General features: G+C 37.1%; 1 pseudogene; it reads left to right on the top strand.

Moving 5' to 3' along the window:
- The first annotated feature begins 12986 nt into the window (after positions 1-12986).
- LOC126946558 (mitochondrial fission regulator 1-like) lies at positions 12987-13795 on the top strand (annotated as a pseudogene).
- The last annotated feature ends 233 nt before the right edge of the window (positions 13796-14028 follow it).

Raw genomic sequence — 14028 nt, 5'->3', positions numbered from 1 at the left:
TTCACCAAGGTTGAAAAGGAGTAAAAAATGGTCAGGGCAGCCAGAGAGAAAGGTCAGGTTACCCACAAACGGAAGTCCATCATACTAACAGTGGATCCCTCTGCAGAAACTCTACAAGCCAGAAGAGTTTAGGGCCAATATTATACTCTTAAAGAAAAGAATTTTCAACCAAGAATTTCATATCCAGCCAAACTAAGCTTCATAAGTGAAGGAGAAATAAAATCCTTTACAGACAAGCAAATTCTGAGAGATTTTGTCACCATCAGGCCTTCCTTACAAGAGCTCCTGAAGGAAGCACTAAATATGGAGAAAAAAAAAAGTACCAGCCACTGCAAAAATATGCCAAATTGTAAGACCATCAACACTATAAAGAAACTGCATCAACTAATGAGCAAAATAACCATCTAGCATCATAATGACAGTGTGAAATTCACAAATAACAATATTAACCTTAAATGTAAACAGGCTAAATGCCCCATTTAAAAGACACAGACTGGCAAGTTGGATAAAGAATCAAGACCCATTGGTGTGCTGTATTCAGGAGACCCATTTCATGTGCAAAGACACACATGGGATCAAAATAAAGGGATCAAGGAGTATTTACCACATAAATGGAAAGCAAAATAAAAGCAGGGATTGCAATTCTCGTCTCTAATAAAACACACTTTTACCCAATGAAGATCAAAAAACACAAAGAAGAGCATCACAGTTAAAGGAAATAGAGAAGGAAGAGCAAACAAATTCAAAATCTTGCAGAAGACAAGAAATAACTAAGATCAGAGCAGAACTGAAGAAGATAGAGACATTAAAAGCACTTCAAAAAATCAGTGAATCCAGGAGCTGATTTTTTGTAAAGATTAACAAAGCAAATATCCCGCTAGCCAGACTAATAAACAAGAAAATAGAGAACAATCAAGTAGACTCAGTAAAAAATGATAAAGAAGATAACACCACTGATCCCACAGAAAGATAAACTACCATCAGAGAATATTGTAAATACCTCTAAGCAAATAAACTAGAAAATATAGAAGAAATGGATAAATTCTGGGACACACACACCCTCCCAAGACTAAACCAATAAGAAGTCAAATCCCTGAATAGACCAATAACAAGTTCTGAAACTGAGGCAGTATTAATAACCTACCAACCAAAAAAAAAGTCCTTGACCATACAGATTCACAGCCAAATATTACCAGAAGTACAAAGAGGATCTGGCACCATTCCTTCTGAAACTATTACAAACAATAGAAAAAGAATGACTCTTCCCTAACTCATTTTATGAGGCCAGTATCATCCTGATACTAAAACCTGGGAGAGACACAACAACAAAAAAAGAAAATTTCCGGCCAAAATCCCTGATGAACATCCACGCAAAAATCCTCAATAAAATACTGGCAAACCGAATCCAGTAGCACACTAAAAAGCTTATCCACCATGATCAAACCAGCTTCATCCCTGGCATGGAAGGCTGGTTCAACATACACAAATCAATAAACATAATTCATCACATAAACAGAACCAATGACAAAAACCACATGATTATCTCAATAGATGCCAAAAAAAAAAGGTCTTCAACAAAATTCAACACCCCTTCACGTTAAAAACTCTTAATAAACTAGGTATCGATGAAACATATTTCAAATTAATAAGAGCTATTTATGACAAATCCACAGCCAATATCTTACTGAATGGGCAAAAGCTGGAAGCATTCCCTTTGAAAACCATCACAAGACAAGGATGCCCTCTCTCACCACTCCTATTCGACATAGCATTGGAAGTTCTGGCCAAGGCAATCAGGAAAGAGAAAGAAATAAAGGGTATTCAAATTGAAAGAGAGGAAGTCAAATTTTCTCTCTTTGCAGATGACATGATTGTCTATTTAGAAAACCTCATAGTCTCTGACAAAAATCTCCTTAAGCGGATAAGTAACTTCAGTAAAGTCTCAGGATACAAAATCAATGTGCAAAAATTACAAGCATTCCTATAAACCAAAAATAGAGAGCAAAATAATGAGCAACTCCCCTTCACAATTGCTACAAAGAGAATAAAATACCTAGGAATACAATTTACAAGGGATGTGAAGGACCTCTTCAAGGAGAACTACAAACCACTGCTCGAGGAAATAAGAGAGGACACAAACAAATGGAAAAATATTCCATGCTCATGGATAGGAAGTATTAATACCATGGAAATGGCCATACTGCCCAATGTAATTTATAGATTCAATGCTACTCCCATTAAGCTACCATTGGCTTTCTTCACAGAATTAAAAAACTGCTTTAACTTTCATATGGAACCAAAAAAGAGCCAGAATAGCTAAGACAATCCTCAGCAAAAAGAACAAACTGGAGGCATCATGCTACCTGACTTCAAACTATACTACAAGGCTACAGTAACCAATACAGCATGGTACTGGTACCAAAACAGATATATAGAACCATGGAACAGAACAGAGGCCTCAGAAATAACGTCACACATCTACAACCATCTGATCTTTGACAAATCTGACAAAAACAAGCAATGGGGAAAGCATTCCCTATTTACTAAATGGTGTTGGGAAAACTGGCTAGCCATATGCAGAAAACTGAAGCTGGATCCCTTCCTTACACTTTATACAATAATTAACTCAAGATGAATTAAAGACTTAAACATAACATCTAAAACCATAAAAAAATAAAAATAAAAAAGAAAGAAAGAAAGAAAAAAAAAAAAAAAAAAAAAACCCTAGAAGAAAACCTAGGCAATACCTTTCAGGACGTAAGCGTGGACAAAGACTTTATGATAAAAACATCAAAAGCAATGGCAACAAAATTCAAAATTGACAAATGGGATCTAATTAAACTAAAGAGCTTCTGCACAGCAAAATAAACTATCATCAGAGTGAACGGGCAACCTACAGAATGGGAGAAAATTTTTGCAATCTATCTATCTTACAAAGGGCTAATATCCAGAATCTACAAAGAACTTAAACAAATATACAAGAAAAAAGAAAACCCATGAAAAAGTGGATGAAGAATATGAACAGACACTTCTCAAAAGAAGACATTTATGTGGCCAACAAACATGAAAAAAAGCTCATTATTACTGGTCATTAAAGAAATGAGAATGAAAACCACAATGAGATACCATCTCTCGCCAGTTAGAATGGCAATCATTAAAAAAATCAGGAAACAACAGATGCTGGAGAGGATGTGAAGTAAGAATGCTTTTACACTGTTGGTGGGAGTGTAAATTACTTCAACCATTGTGGAAGACAGTTTGGCGATTTCTCAAGTATCTAGAACCAGAAATACCATTTGACCCATACCTAATGTAGATGACGGTTTGGTGGGTGCAGCAAACCACCATGGCACATGTATACCTATGTAACAAACATGTACATTCTGCATATGTATCCCAGAGCTTAAAGTATAATAAAAAAAAAAAAGAAAAGAGGAGAAAGAATGTGTAATTATTGTTTACTGTGTGAAAAAGCTTGACTATTTTGGTGTTAAAGATTGTAAAATAGAGAGGATGTAATCAGTGCCACTAAATTTTCCATATAAAATTGTAAAAATGGTATGTTTTATGTTACACACTGTTTACTGTAACAAAATAAAACAAGAGAGTTCTAAAATTTATAACCTGACTTTACATCTTCTAAAACTAGAAAAAAGAGTGCACACTAAAACCAAAAGAAGCATAAGAAATTAAATAATAAATAATAGAATTAAGAAAAATGAGACAGAGAATAAATCAAAACAATACAGAGAATCAGTGAAAACAAGATTGGTTCTATTAAAAGATCAATAAAATTAAGAAACCTTTATAAAAACTTTAGACTGAGAAAAGATAGATGACTTAAATTAATTAAATCAGAAATGAAAACACAGGCATTGCTTTCAAATTTATAGAAGTAGTGTTGATTTTAAGAGAACATCTTGATAAATAGTAATTCAACAAATTATATAATCTATATCAAATGAACAAATTTATAGAAACAAACAACCAAAACCGAATCAAGGAGAAATAGACAACTCACATAGGCCTAACAAGTACAGAAATTGAATTAGTAATCAAACACCTCTCAACTAAGAAAAGCTCAAGACTAGATAGTTTCATGGTGAATTTTCTTGTTTAAAGAAAATTAACATAAGTCTTTTTTGAACTCCATCAGAAAATATAGCAGATAATGGAAAACTTCTAAACTTATTCTTGTGAGAACAGATGTAACTTGATACCAAAATCAGGCAAAGATATCAGAAGAAAATTACAGACCAATATCTCTTATCAATAAATATAAAACAATTCTCAACCTACAAGCAAATCAATCCATCAGCATATGAAAATCATTGCACACAATGATGAAGTGGAATTTATACCAGAAATACAACAGTTTCCACACTCAAATATCAATCAGTGTAATACCCACATTAATAGGAATAAAAAAATAAAAGAAACACATGATCATCTCAACTGGTGCCGGAGAAATATTCAATACATCATAATGAAACGTATTTTTTATGATACAATATCATAAAACAGCAGTAGAAATAGATCTTAAACCCTAAAACTCATACAAGAAAACAGGTAAGTCTCCATGAACATTTGTTAGATAATAATTTCTTAGATACAAAACCAAGCACAAGAAAAAGGTGAATAAATATAACTTCATCAAAATTTAAGATGTTTTGCTTCAAAGGCAAATTCAAGAACATATAAAAACAACTCACAGTATGGTATATAATTTGCAAGGCATGTATCTGATAAGAAACTTGTGAGTAAAACACATAAATAACTTTTACAACTAAACAATGAAATGTAAAAGGTTAATAAAATATGCATAAAATATTTGCATAAATCTTTCTGTAAAGAAGATACACTAATTACTAATAAACATAAAAATGATGTTTGAGATTATTAGTCATCAGGGAAATCAATATCAAAATCTAAATGTAATATCACTTAATACTCACTGGGAAGAGTATAATAAAAACTGAACAACAACATGTGGTGTCAAGGTTACAGATTTATCAGACCACTCGTACACTGATGGTAAGATAGAAGATAATGGTATTTACAGTATGCAGAACAGTCTGGCTGTTCCAAAAATGGTTAAACATAGTGTTACCATATGAAGCAGCAATTCCACTCCTAGGTATAAATCCAAAAGAATAATAAACTATGTTCAAGCAAAAGTTCTACACCAACGCTCATAGCAGTATTTTTCATAGTAGCCAAAAAGTGAAAAGCAACAAATTACCATCAATCAAAGAATGGATACATAAAATGTAGTATATCCATACAACTGATATTATTTGGTAATATAATAAATGAAGTATTGGTATATACTAAAACATAAATGAACCCTGAAAACATCTTAATTGAAAGTCAATCACAAGCAAGCACATATTGTATTGTTTCATTAATACAAAACATTAAAATAAACAAATCTATAGAAAAAGGAAATAGATTGTTGGTTGGCTATGACTAGAAGAATTGAGGGAAAAATAAGACTGACTGATAATGAGGAGAGCAATATCTTTTGGGGTGATAAAACTATTTTAAAAGCAACAATGATGATGGTTGCATAGATTTGTGAATATTTCAAAAACAAACTATACACTTTAAATGAGTAAATTATGTAAATTATATGTCAGTAAATCTGTTACTAAGATGACATCAAAACAATAGAAGCCTTAGGAATAAACTAACAAAACCACAAACTTGTACAACAAAACGCACAAGTATTATTTAAAGAAATTGAAAGGGGCAGAGCAGGATGGTAGACTAGAAGGCCCCACTGTTCGTGCCCACCAAGAGGAAAACATAATTTAACAACTATCTACACAAAAGAAGCACCTTTGAGAAAACCAAAAGTCCGGTGAGCACTCACAGTAACTTGTTTTAAATTTGTATCACGGAAAGGGGCATTGAAGAGGGTGTGGTGTTATAACATATATTTGTTTTCATCCATGATTCCTGGTTCATTACTCCTATAGCCCTTGTTACTCTTTTGTTATAAGATTGGGTGTGTTAGACCTCAGAGGCACTCCTCTGCTCTTCTCCTGCCCTTCTTTAACTCCAGTGTTTCTCTGACTTTCTGATTGTGAATCTTAAGACTCTTCCATGAGAGGGTCTCACCCTATACCCTGGAGAAGAAGAAATGCTGATGTCATGAAGCTTCCATAAAAACTCAAGAGAACAAGGTTCAGGGAGCTTCCACATGGCTGAAAACAGGCAGGTTCCTGGAGAGTGGTACAACCAGAGAAGAAATGGAAGTTCTATGCCCATTCCCCCATACCTCACCCAATGCCTCTCTTCATCTGTATCTTTTGAAATATTCTTTATAATAAACCTGCAAATGTAAGTGTTCCCCTGAGTTCTGTGGGCCGCCCCAACAAATTAATGGAAACTGAAGTGGGGGTCATGAAAATCCTAATTCAAAGTCAGTTGGTCAGAAGTTCTGGAAGCCCAGACTTATGACTGCTGTGTAGAGGGATCAGTCTTTGGGACTGAGCCCTCATCTTGTGAGATTTGACACTGTTACTGGGTAGATAGTGATAGAACTAAATTATAAAACACTCAGCTGTTTTTCACTACTTGCTGTGTGGGGAAAACCCCACACACATTTGGTCACAGAAGTCTTCTGTGTTGATGATTGTTTTTGTGTGAGAGTTGAGGGAAATCACGGTTAAAGGGTGATTTCCCTAAGGATTTTGTGTCAAGAGTGGAATTTGCCAGATAGCCCTGACTCACAGAAACATGCAGTTTGAAGAGAGAAAGGATAAAAGGGTGGCGAATGAGAAAACTTTGATTCCTGGATGTCCACATGATCATCCATGGTATGAAGCCATGGTTATGTTGACATCAGTTTCAAAAGACAAAATTGACCAGTGGAATTTAGAGATGGATCCAACTCCCCAGGAACTGATCTACTAAATGCATAAGGAAATGGGAAATAATAAGAGAAAAGTGAAATATTCAGTCCCTTGGTTATTGTTATCTATAATAACTAAAATGAAGTTAAAAGAGAATACGGGGTCAGACTTTAGTGCTAGAGCAAGCTCATATTTCAGTCTGTCTGAGCTCAGGCCCCTAGCCTCAAAGTTACCTACGAAGCAGAAAATTATGCAGGGACAACAGAAAGTATCTCTGAGACCTGTGGTTATCAAGGATGTAGTGAATGTGAAGGAAGAGCAAAATCAAGTAACTGTTGATATCATATGATATATTGTGAAGCAATTGTTTCATTTTGTAGATCAGTATCATCAACTTACTGGGGGATGTTTGTTAGAATGGATTATTAGAGTGACTAATGTAGAAGCATTATCTTTGTTTTTAAATGTTGCAGGGTGAAAGAGAATGTTTTGGTTGATGTAGGACCCACAGCTCACCATTGAACAATCAAAGATGAGTATATATGATCCAGACACAAAGGAGGTTATTCTTGAGGAAACAGACATCCTGGTGGACTGGATAAAAGCCACCATAAGGTCTCTTTACCCTGAGAATTGGGACTGTCCAACTCTACCTATAAATGCCAAGTGGAACACCCTAGATGAGGCAGCTGATATGCTTTGGATGCAAGCTGTGTGGGACTGGCTATATAAAGACAAGAATATTTACCCACTGAATATACTGATTCCCCATTCATGGTAAATCATACCGTGTTTAAGGGGCACATGTGATGTTGATCCTGAAAAATCTAACAACAGTTTGCGAAGGCTTATCAAATTTACTGTCTCATCTTCCCTTCACTGGTCTTACAGATGTTGATATGTTGATAAAAACAATAGGTTAGTTAACATGATAATGGGGAAAGGCAAAAGTGAGAGTCAAATGACTCATTCCAGAAAGGTGGAAATATTTAAATGGTTATTAAGAAAAAAGGTGAACAGCTCCAGCTCCTTTGCTCTCTTTGCTCCACTAGGGGAAGGAGGAGAAGGAAAAGGACTGGGTGTCACCTGCCCACACTCTCTTTGGATGCTGGAGGCAGTGAGGCAGTATGGCAGCAACAGCATGAGGCAACTTTGGAGTGGTGTCATAGTGACCTTGCCTTTCATTGAGCTTCTTTCCAGAGCCCAAGAAGCCCCGAGCATATGACAACCAGCACTAAAACGAGGAGCAGGCGGCCCAGGAAAAGAATTAAAGAAATAATCAGAATGTTTCAATATTTAAGACCATATATTTGCTGGTGAAGAAGTGTGCACTGCAAGGACTGACCATCTGATCTCCACCGCATAACACAACTTTCTTGGGAATGGTCAGTGACAAAGTGCAGTGATAGTAGGATGTGCATAGGTAAAATTCATTGTACAGGGTGGTGAGCTCAGTGTGAAAGTCATGACAGCCAGAATATAAGAAGGAAAAGGAGGCAGTGCCTCAAATAAAGGCTGGAGTGCAGTGGCATGATCATGGCTCATTACAGCCTCAACCTCTGGACTCAAGCAATCCTCTAACCTCAGTCTTCTGAGTAGCCGGAACTACAGGTATACACCACCACACCTGGCTAATTTTTGTATTTTCTGTAAAGCCTCACAATAAATTTAGACAGAAATCAGACAGAAAGTCTGATGCTGCAGGCTGTTGAATTGTAAGGTTCTTGCTGAAGCAACTTTCGTGATAACAGAGGCAGTGTGGCTTTGGGAGCTATTCAGATTTAGTCCTGCTCCTCTTGACTTTCCAACAATTTTATTTGATCCCTCTTCAAGATGACTAGAAGCAGCTGCAGTATGTGGCATTCACTGAGAGGAAGAAAAGGGGCCAGTGAATACAACACATTCAATTGGAATATCTAGGTTCTCATGTGCATTGGGACTAATCAGGAAATCAACTTGACCCCTGGAGAATGAAGAAAAGCAGGGTAGGGTAATGGCCCAACTGGGAGTGACAAGGAGCCAAGGGAATCCCCACTCCCAGTCAAGGGAAGTGGCGAGTAATTGTGCAACCCTGGGAAACCACACTTCTCCCATGAATCTTTGCAACCCGTGGATCAAGAGATCCCTTAGTGAGTCCATGCCAACAGGGCCTTGGGTCTGACACACACACCTATGTGGAGTCTCAGCAGAGCAGCTGTTCAGGCATGCACAGAGACCTGGGAGCTTTACATATTTCAGCCCCAGGATCCACAATAAAGGTATCTGCAACTCAGGCAAGGCGAGAAGTCAGTACACAACCCTAGGAAGGTGGCTAAATTCAGGGAGCCAAGCAGCATTGGCCTGCAGACCCCACTTCCATGGCATCCACCTATGCTGCTTGGTCGACTCAGTTTTTCCAGTCTACAGGCTTTGGAGAGTCCAAATGATCCAGATGAGGAAGGTTCCCCATAGCACAGCACAACTGCTTTGCCAGAACATGGCTAGACTGCTTCTAAAAGTGAGACCCTGATCCATTCCTACTCAATGGGGCAAGACCTCCCACCTGGACCCTCCACAACCCTGCCTGTATTCTATAGGTAGAGTGAACTCTCCCTGGGACTGAGTGCCCAGAGAGAGGCAGGCTGCCACGTTGGTTTTTTGGATGATTCAGCTGCTCCAGCCTGTGGGATTTGGAGTGTCTAAACTGACATGGGTAGAGGTGGTTCCCAAGCATGACATGGATATTTGGTTGAGGCATGGTCAGACTGCTTCTATAAGCAAGACCCTGATCCACTCCTCCTTGTGAGGTGGGTACTCACAACCAGGGCCTCTGGCCACCCCTGCCCGTGTTCTATGACAGAATTCTAATTTCTCCCTGGGATGGAGTACTAAGGGGGTGGGGCAGGCAACCTCCTTGGCTGTTTGGGTATCTCAACCAGTCCAACCTGTGGGCCTTGGAGAGACCACACAAATCAGGGGCCGAAGGAATCCCCAACACAGCACAGCTCCTTTATCAAAAAGCAGCCAGGCTGCTTCTTTAATCAGATCCCTGATTCCATTCCTCTTGAATGGCTGAGACCTACTAACTGGGGTCTCCAGCCACCTCCTACAGGTGCATTCAGACTGGCAATAGGTCAGTAACCCCCTGGGACATAGCTCCCAGAGGAAGGAGCAGGCTGACATCTTTGCTGTTTTGCAGACTTCACTGGTGATACCTTCAGGTACAGGAAAATCTGAGGTAACTAGGGTCTGAAGCAGACCCTATCAAACTGCACCAGCCCTATACAAGAATGGTCAGACTGTTAAAATAAAAATAAACAATCAGAAAACAACAAGAAAAACCAAAAATAATCCAGAAAAAAAAAAACCTATCCAGAAGTCAGCCATGATGATGGGGCAGCATTGAGTTACATGTAAAGTCCCCCAGCCACTGCACTATCTCTCCCAAAAGTGCACAAACTCTCAGTGTCACACAACCACTGCTGCGGGATGGGACATAAATGGCCTCAACAATTCAGGACTTTCTATTCGACCCTCTTCAATATCTCTTTCAAAGATATAAAGTTAAAATCAGGTACTGTGATTGCTCACCTGAAGTGAAACATGGCTAGGATGCTCACTTTCACCACTTCTATTCAGCAGAGTAAATGTCCTAGCCAGAGCAATCATGCAAGAAAAAAAGTATAAAAGACATTAAAATTGCAAAAGAGTAAGTTAAATTGTCCCTCTTTGTAGATGATGTAATTTTATATCAAGAAAAACCTGAAGACTCTGCCAAAAATCTCTTAGGTATGATAAATAAACTCAGTAAAGTTGCAGGATACAAATCAATATACAGCAATCAGTAGCATTTATATACACCAATAATGAACAAGTTGAGAAATAAGTCAGTAAGTTAATCAAATTTACAATAGCTACAAAAGAAATACTTAGAAATAAATTCAACCAATAAGATAAAAAACACTACAAGAAAAACTACAAAACACTGATGGAAGAAATTGAAGACAACACAAACAAATGGAAAGACATCCCATGCTCATACATCAGAAAAATTAATATCATTAAAATGGTTATATGGCCCAAAGCAATTGACAGAGTCAATACAATTTTTATCAAAATACCAATGTTATCTTTCACACAATTGGAAAAAAATTCTAAAATCCATATGGATAGAAAAAAAGAGCCTGACTAGTCAAAGCAGTCCTGATAAAAAAAACAACAAAGCTAGAGGCATTATACTACCAGACTTTAAAAATATATTACAAGGCTGTATAATACAAACAGCATTGTTTGAGTATAGAAACGGGCATGTCAACCAACAGAACAGAAAAAAATAATCCAATAAAGCCACATATTTAAAGCCAACTGATTTTCAACAAAGGCAACAAGAACACATATTGGGGAAAGGGTACTCTCTTCAATAAATGGTGCTGAGAAAACTGGACATCCACATGCAGAGGAATGAAACTGGATCCCCATCTCTTGTCATATAAAAAATCGACTCAAAATGGATTAAAGACTTAAACATAAGACCTAAAACTACACAATTACTAAAAGAACACATAAGAATAACACTTTAGGGCATTGGTCTTGGCCAATATTTCATAGCTAAGACCTCAAAAGCACAGGCAAGAAAAGCAAAAAATAGATGAATGTGATTGTATTAAGTTAAAAGACTTCTGAACAGCAAAGGAAATAATCAACAGAGTGAAGGGCCCATATCTTAAATTGGATATGTGCAAACTATTCATTCAACAAGAGACTATATACAAGAAACTCAGACAACTCAACAGTAAAAAAACAAAAATAATCTTATGGAGAAGTGGGAAAAGGACATAAGAATATATTTCACAAAAGAAAACATAGAAATGATCAACAAGTATGTAGAAAAATGCTCAACATCACTCATTCCCAGGAAAGTGCAAATAAAAGTCACAACGAAATATCATTATACTCCAATTAGAAAGCCTATTATTAAAAAAAAGAAAAAAATAGCAAATACTGGTAAGTATGGAGAAAAAAGGAAACTCTTATACACTGTTAGTTGAAATGTAGATTAGCATAGCCACTATGGAAAAGAGTATGGAGATTATGGGAATTAAAAAAAAAAATAGCTAAAACTAAAAATAGAACTGCCATACGATTCAGTAATCTCAGTACTATATATTTATTCAAAGTAAAAGAAATCTGTATATCAAAGGGATACCCGCACTTGCATGTTTATTACAACACTATTCACAATAGCAAAGATATTGAATTAACCAAAGTGTTTATCAATGGATTAATGGATAAAGAAAGTGTGGTACTCAAGGGAGTACTATTCAGACACGAAAAGGAATAAAATCATGTCATTTGCAGCAACATAGATGAAACTGAAGGTCCTTATGTTAAGTGAAATAAGCCAGGCATAGAAAGACAAATATTATATAATCTCATTTATATGTGGGAGCTAAAGAAGTTTATCTTGTGGAGGTAGAGAATAGAATGATAGATACCAGAGGTGGGAAACTTGTGTGGGTTGGCGTTGGGGTGATAAAGAGAGGTTCAGTAATGGGTAAAAAAATAGTGTTAGACAGAAGAAAGAGGTTCTAATGCTTGATAGCAAGGTAAGGTGTCCATAGTTAACAACAATGCATTGTATATTTCAAAATAGCTAGAAGAGAGGAATTGAAATGTTTTAAATACATAAAAATAAAAAAATACTTGAGGTGATGCTACCCCAAATATCATTACTGGATCATTACAAAGTCTACACATGTAATAAAGTATCTCATATACCTCAAAATATGTACAGATATTATGTACCAATAAGAAATAAAAATAAAATATGTTTAGAGAGGTGAAGAAAACTATATCTAAAAAATCAAGGAAAACAAGACAAGAAGGGGAGAAGGTGCTGGCTGTTGCATGTCTGAGTGAGATGGTTGGACCATGCACTGCTATGTATCCCTCATGTACTTGAGGACACTTTGCATCTAAGTGCTTGGCTGGATTAATAGCCTAATTGGGATGATTTTCCAACAAGTTGAAATAAGCATGGAATCAGTATTTTGGCCTGGGAAGCCATATGGTTTGTCTCTAAGTATCATGAAGAAAATTGTTACTATTAATAATTTATCTCTGATTCAGTGTCCAAGCTTGCCTGCCATGCAACAGAATCGGGTCCCAACCACCCAGGAGAGGAGGCAGTGGTGTCTTTTGTGGCTGTTGAATGGGTAGCCAAAGGAGAGTGTTCAACAAGACCAAGAACAGAAGCCAGGTCAAGGCCATCCTTTCACGATGACCTTTTCTTTAAGGAGGCCCCAAGCAGACAGATTTCCTTACCAGACTTGTCTCAAGAAGAGCCTCAGCTGAAAACCCCAGCCTGGCAAATGAGGAGGCACTGCAGAAGATTTGTGCTCTTGAAAATGAACTTGCTGCTCTCAGAGCCCAGATTACCAAAATTGTGACTCAGCAATAGCAGGAAAATCTCATTGAAAGTGACTTAGATTTTACCACATCTGTTACCACACCACCATCCCCTCCACCTCTCCTGCCACTCTAGCTCCCCTCTCCACTGGGACTCCACCAAAGTATATTTGATACTGATCTGATTAGAGGGTGAGGATGGAAAAAAGCCAATGCTGGAAAGACGTTGGCTAAGAACAATCCAAAAAAAAGCTGACATGGCAAAAAAGTTAGGGATTCTTAAAGATATGATCAGTGTAGAACTTTAGTCAGTAAAAACGTCAGAGCAAGATGTACAGCCCAAGTCAGTGGATGCTGCTGGCCCTGGTCCCGTCATAGCAGACGCTCTGAAAAAGAAAAATTTGCTTGTTGGTATCCAAGATGAACTTGAAAAAGGAGTTCCAAAGTCTGAATCAGAGGCCACCTCAGATACAGAGTTGTTTGCGCTACACATGTTTAAGTCAACAGGAAAAATAAAGACTTCAGTTGAAAAATTAACAAACTCCTAATAGACAATGAACCACAAAGGACTATCCTGGTTCAGCTGTTGGTTTGTGAGGGGTAACTTTGACTAGTATAAATCAACACTAATTAGCAAATACCTGATTTTAGTATTCAGTGGTCTCCTTTTCAGTCTAATTAGAGGATTAAACAATAATAAAAGCACAATAAGTTTGTTTTTGCTTTTATGAGATGGTCAGTTTTGACATTCTCCACAGCATATGTGCATTCAGATGTGTTT

Source organism: Macaca thibetana, chromosome X (genome assembly GCF_024542745.1).
Source record: "Macaca thibetana thibetana isolate TM-01 chromosome X, ASM2454274v1, whole genome shotgun sequence".
Classification (NCBI taxonomy): Eukaryota; Metazoa; Chordata; class Mammalia; order Primates; family Cercopithecidae; genus Macaca; species Macaca thibetana.
Note: the sequence above shows the minus strand (reverse complement) of the source record. Positions and strands in the feature narration are given on the sequence as shown.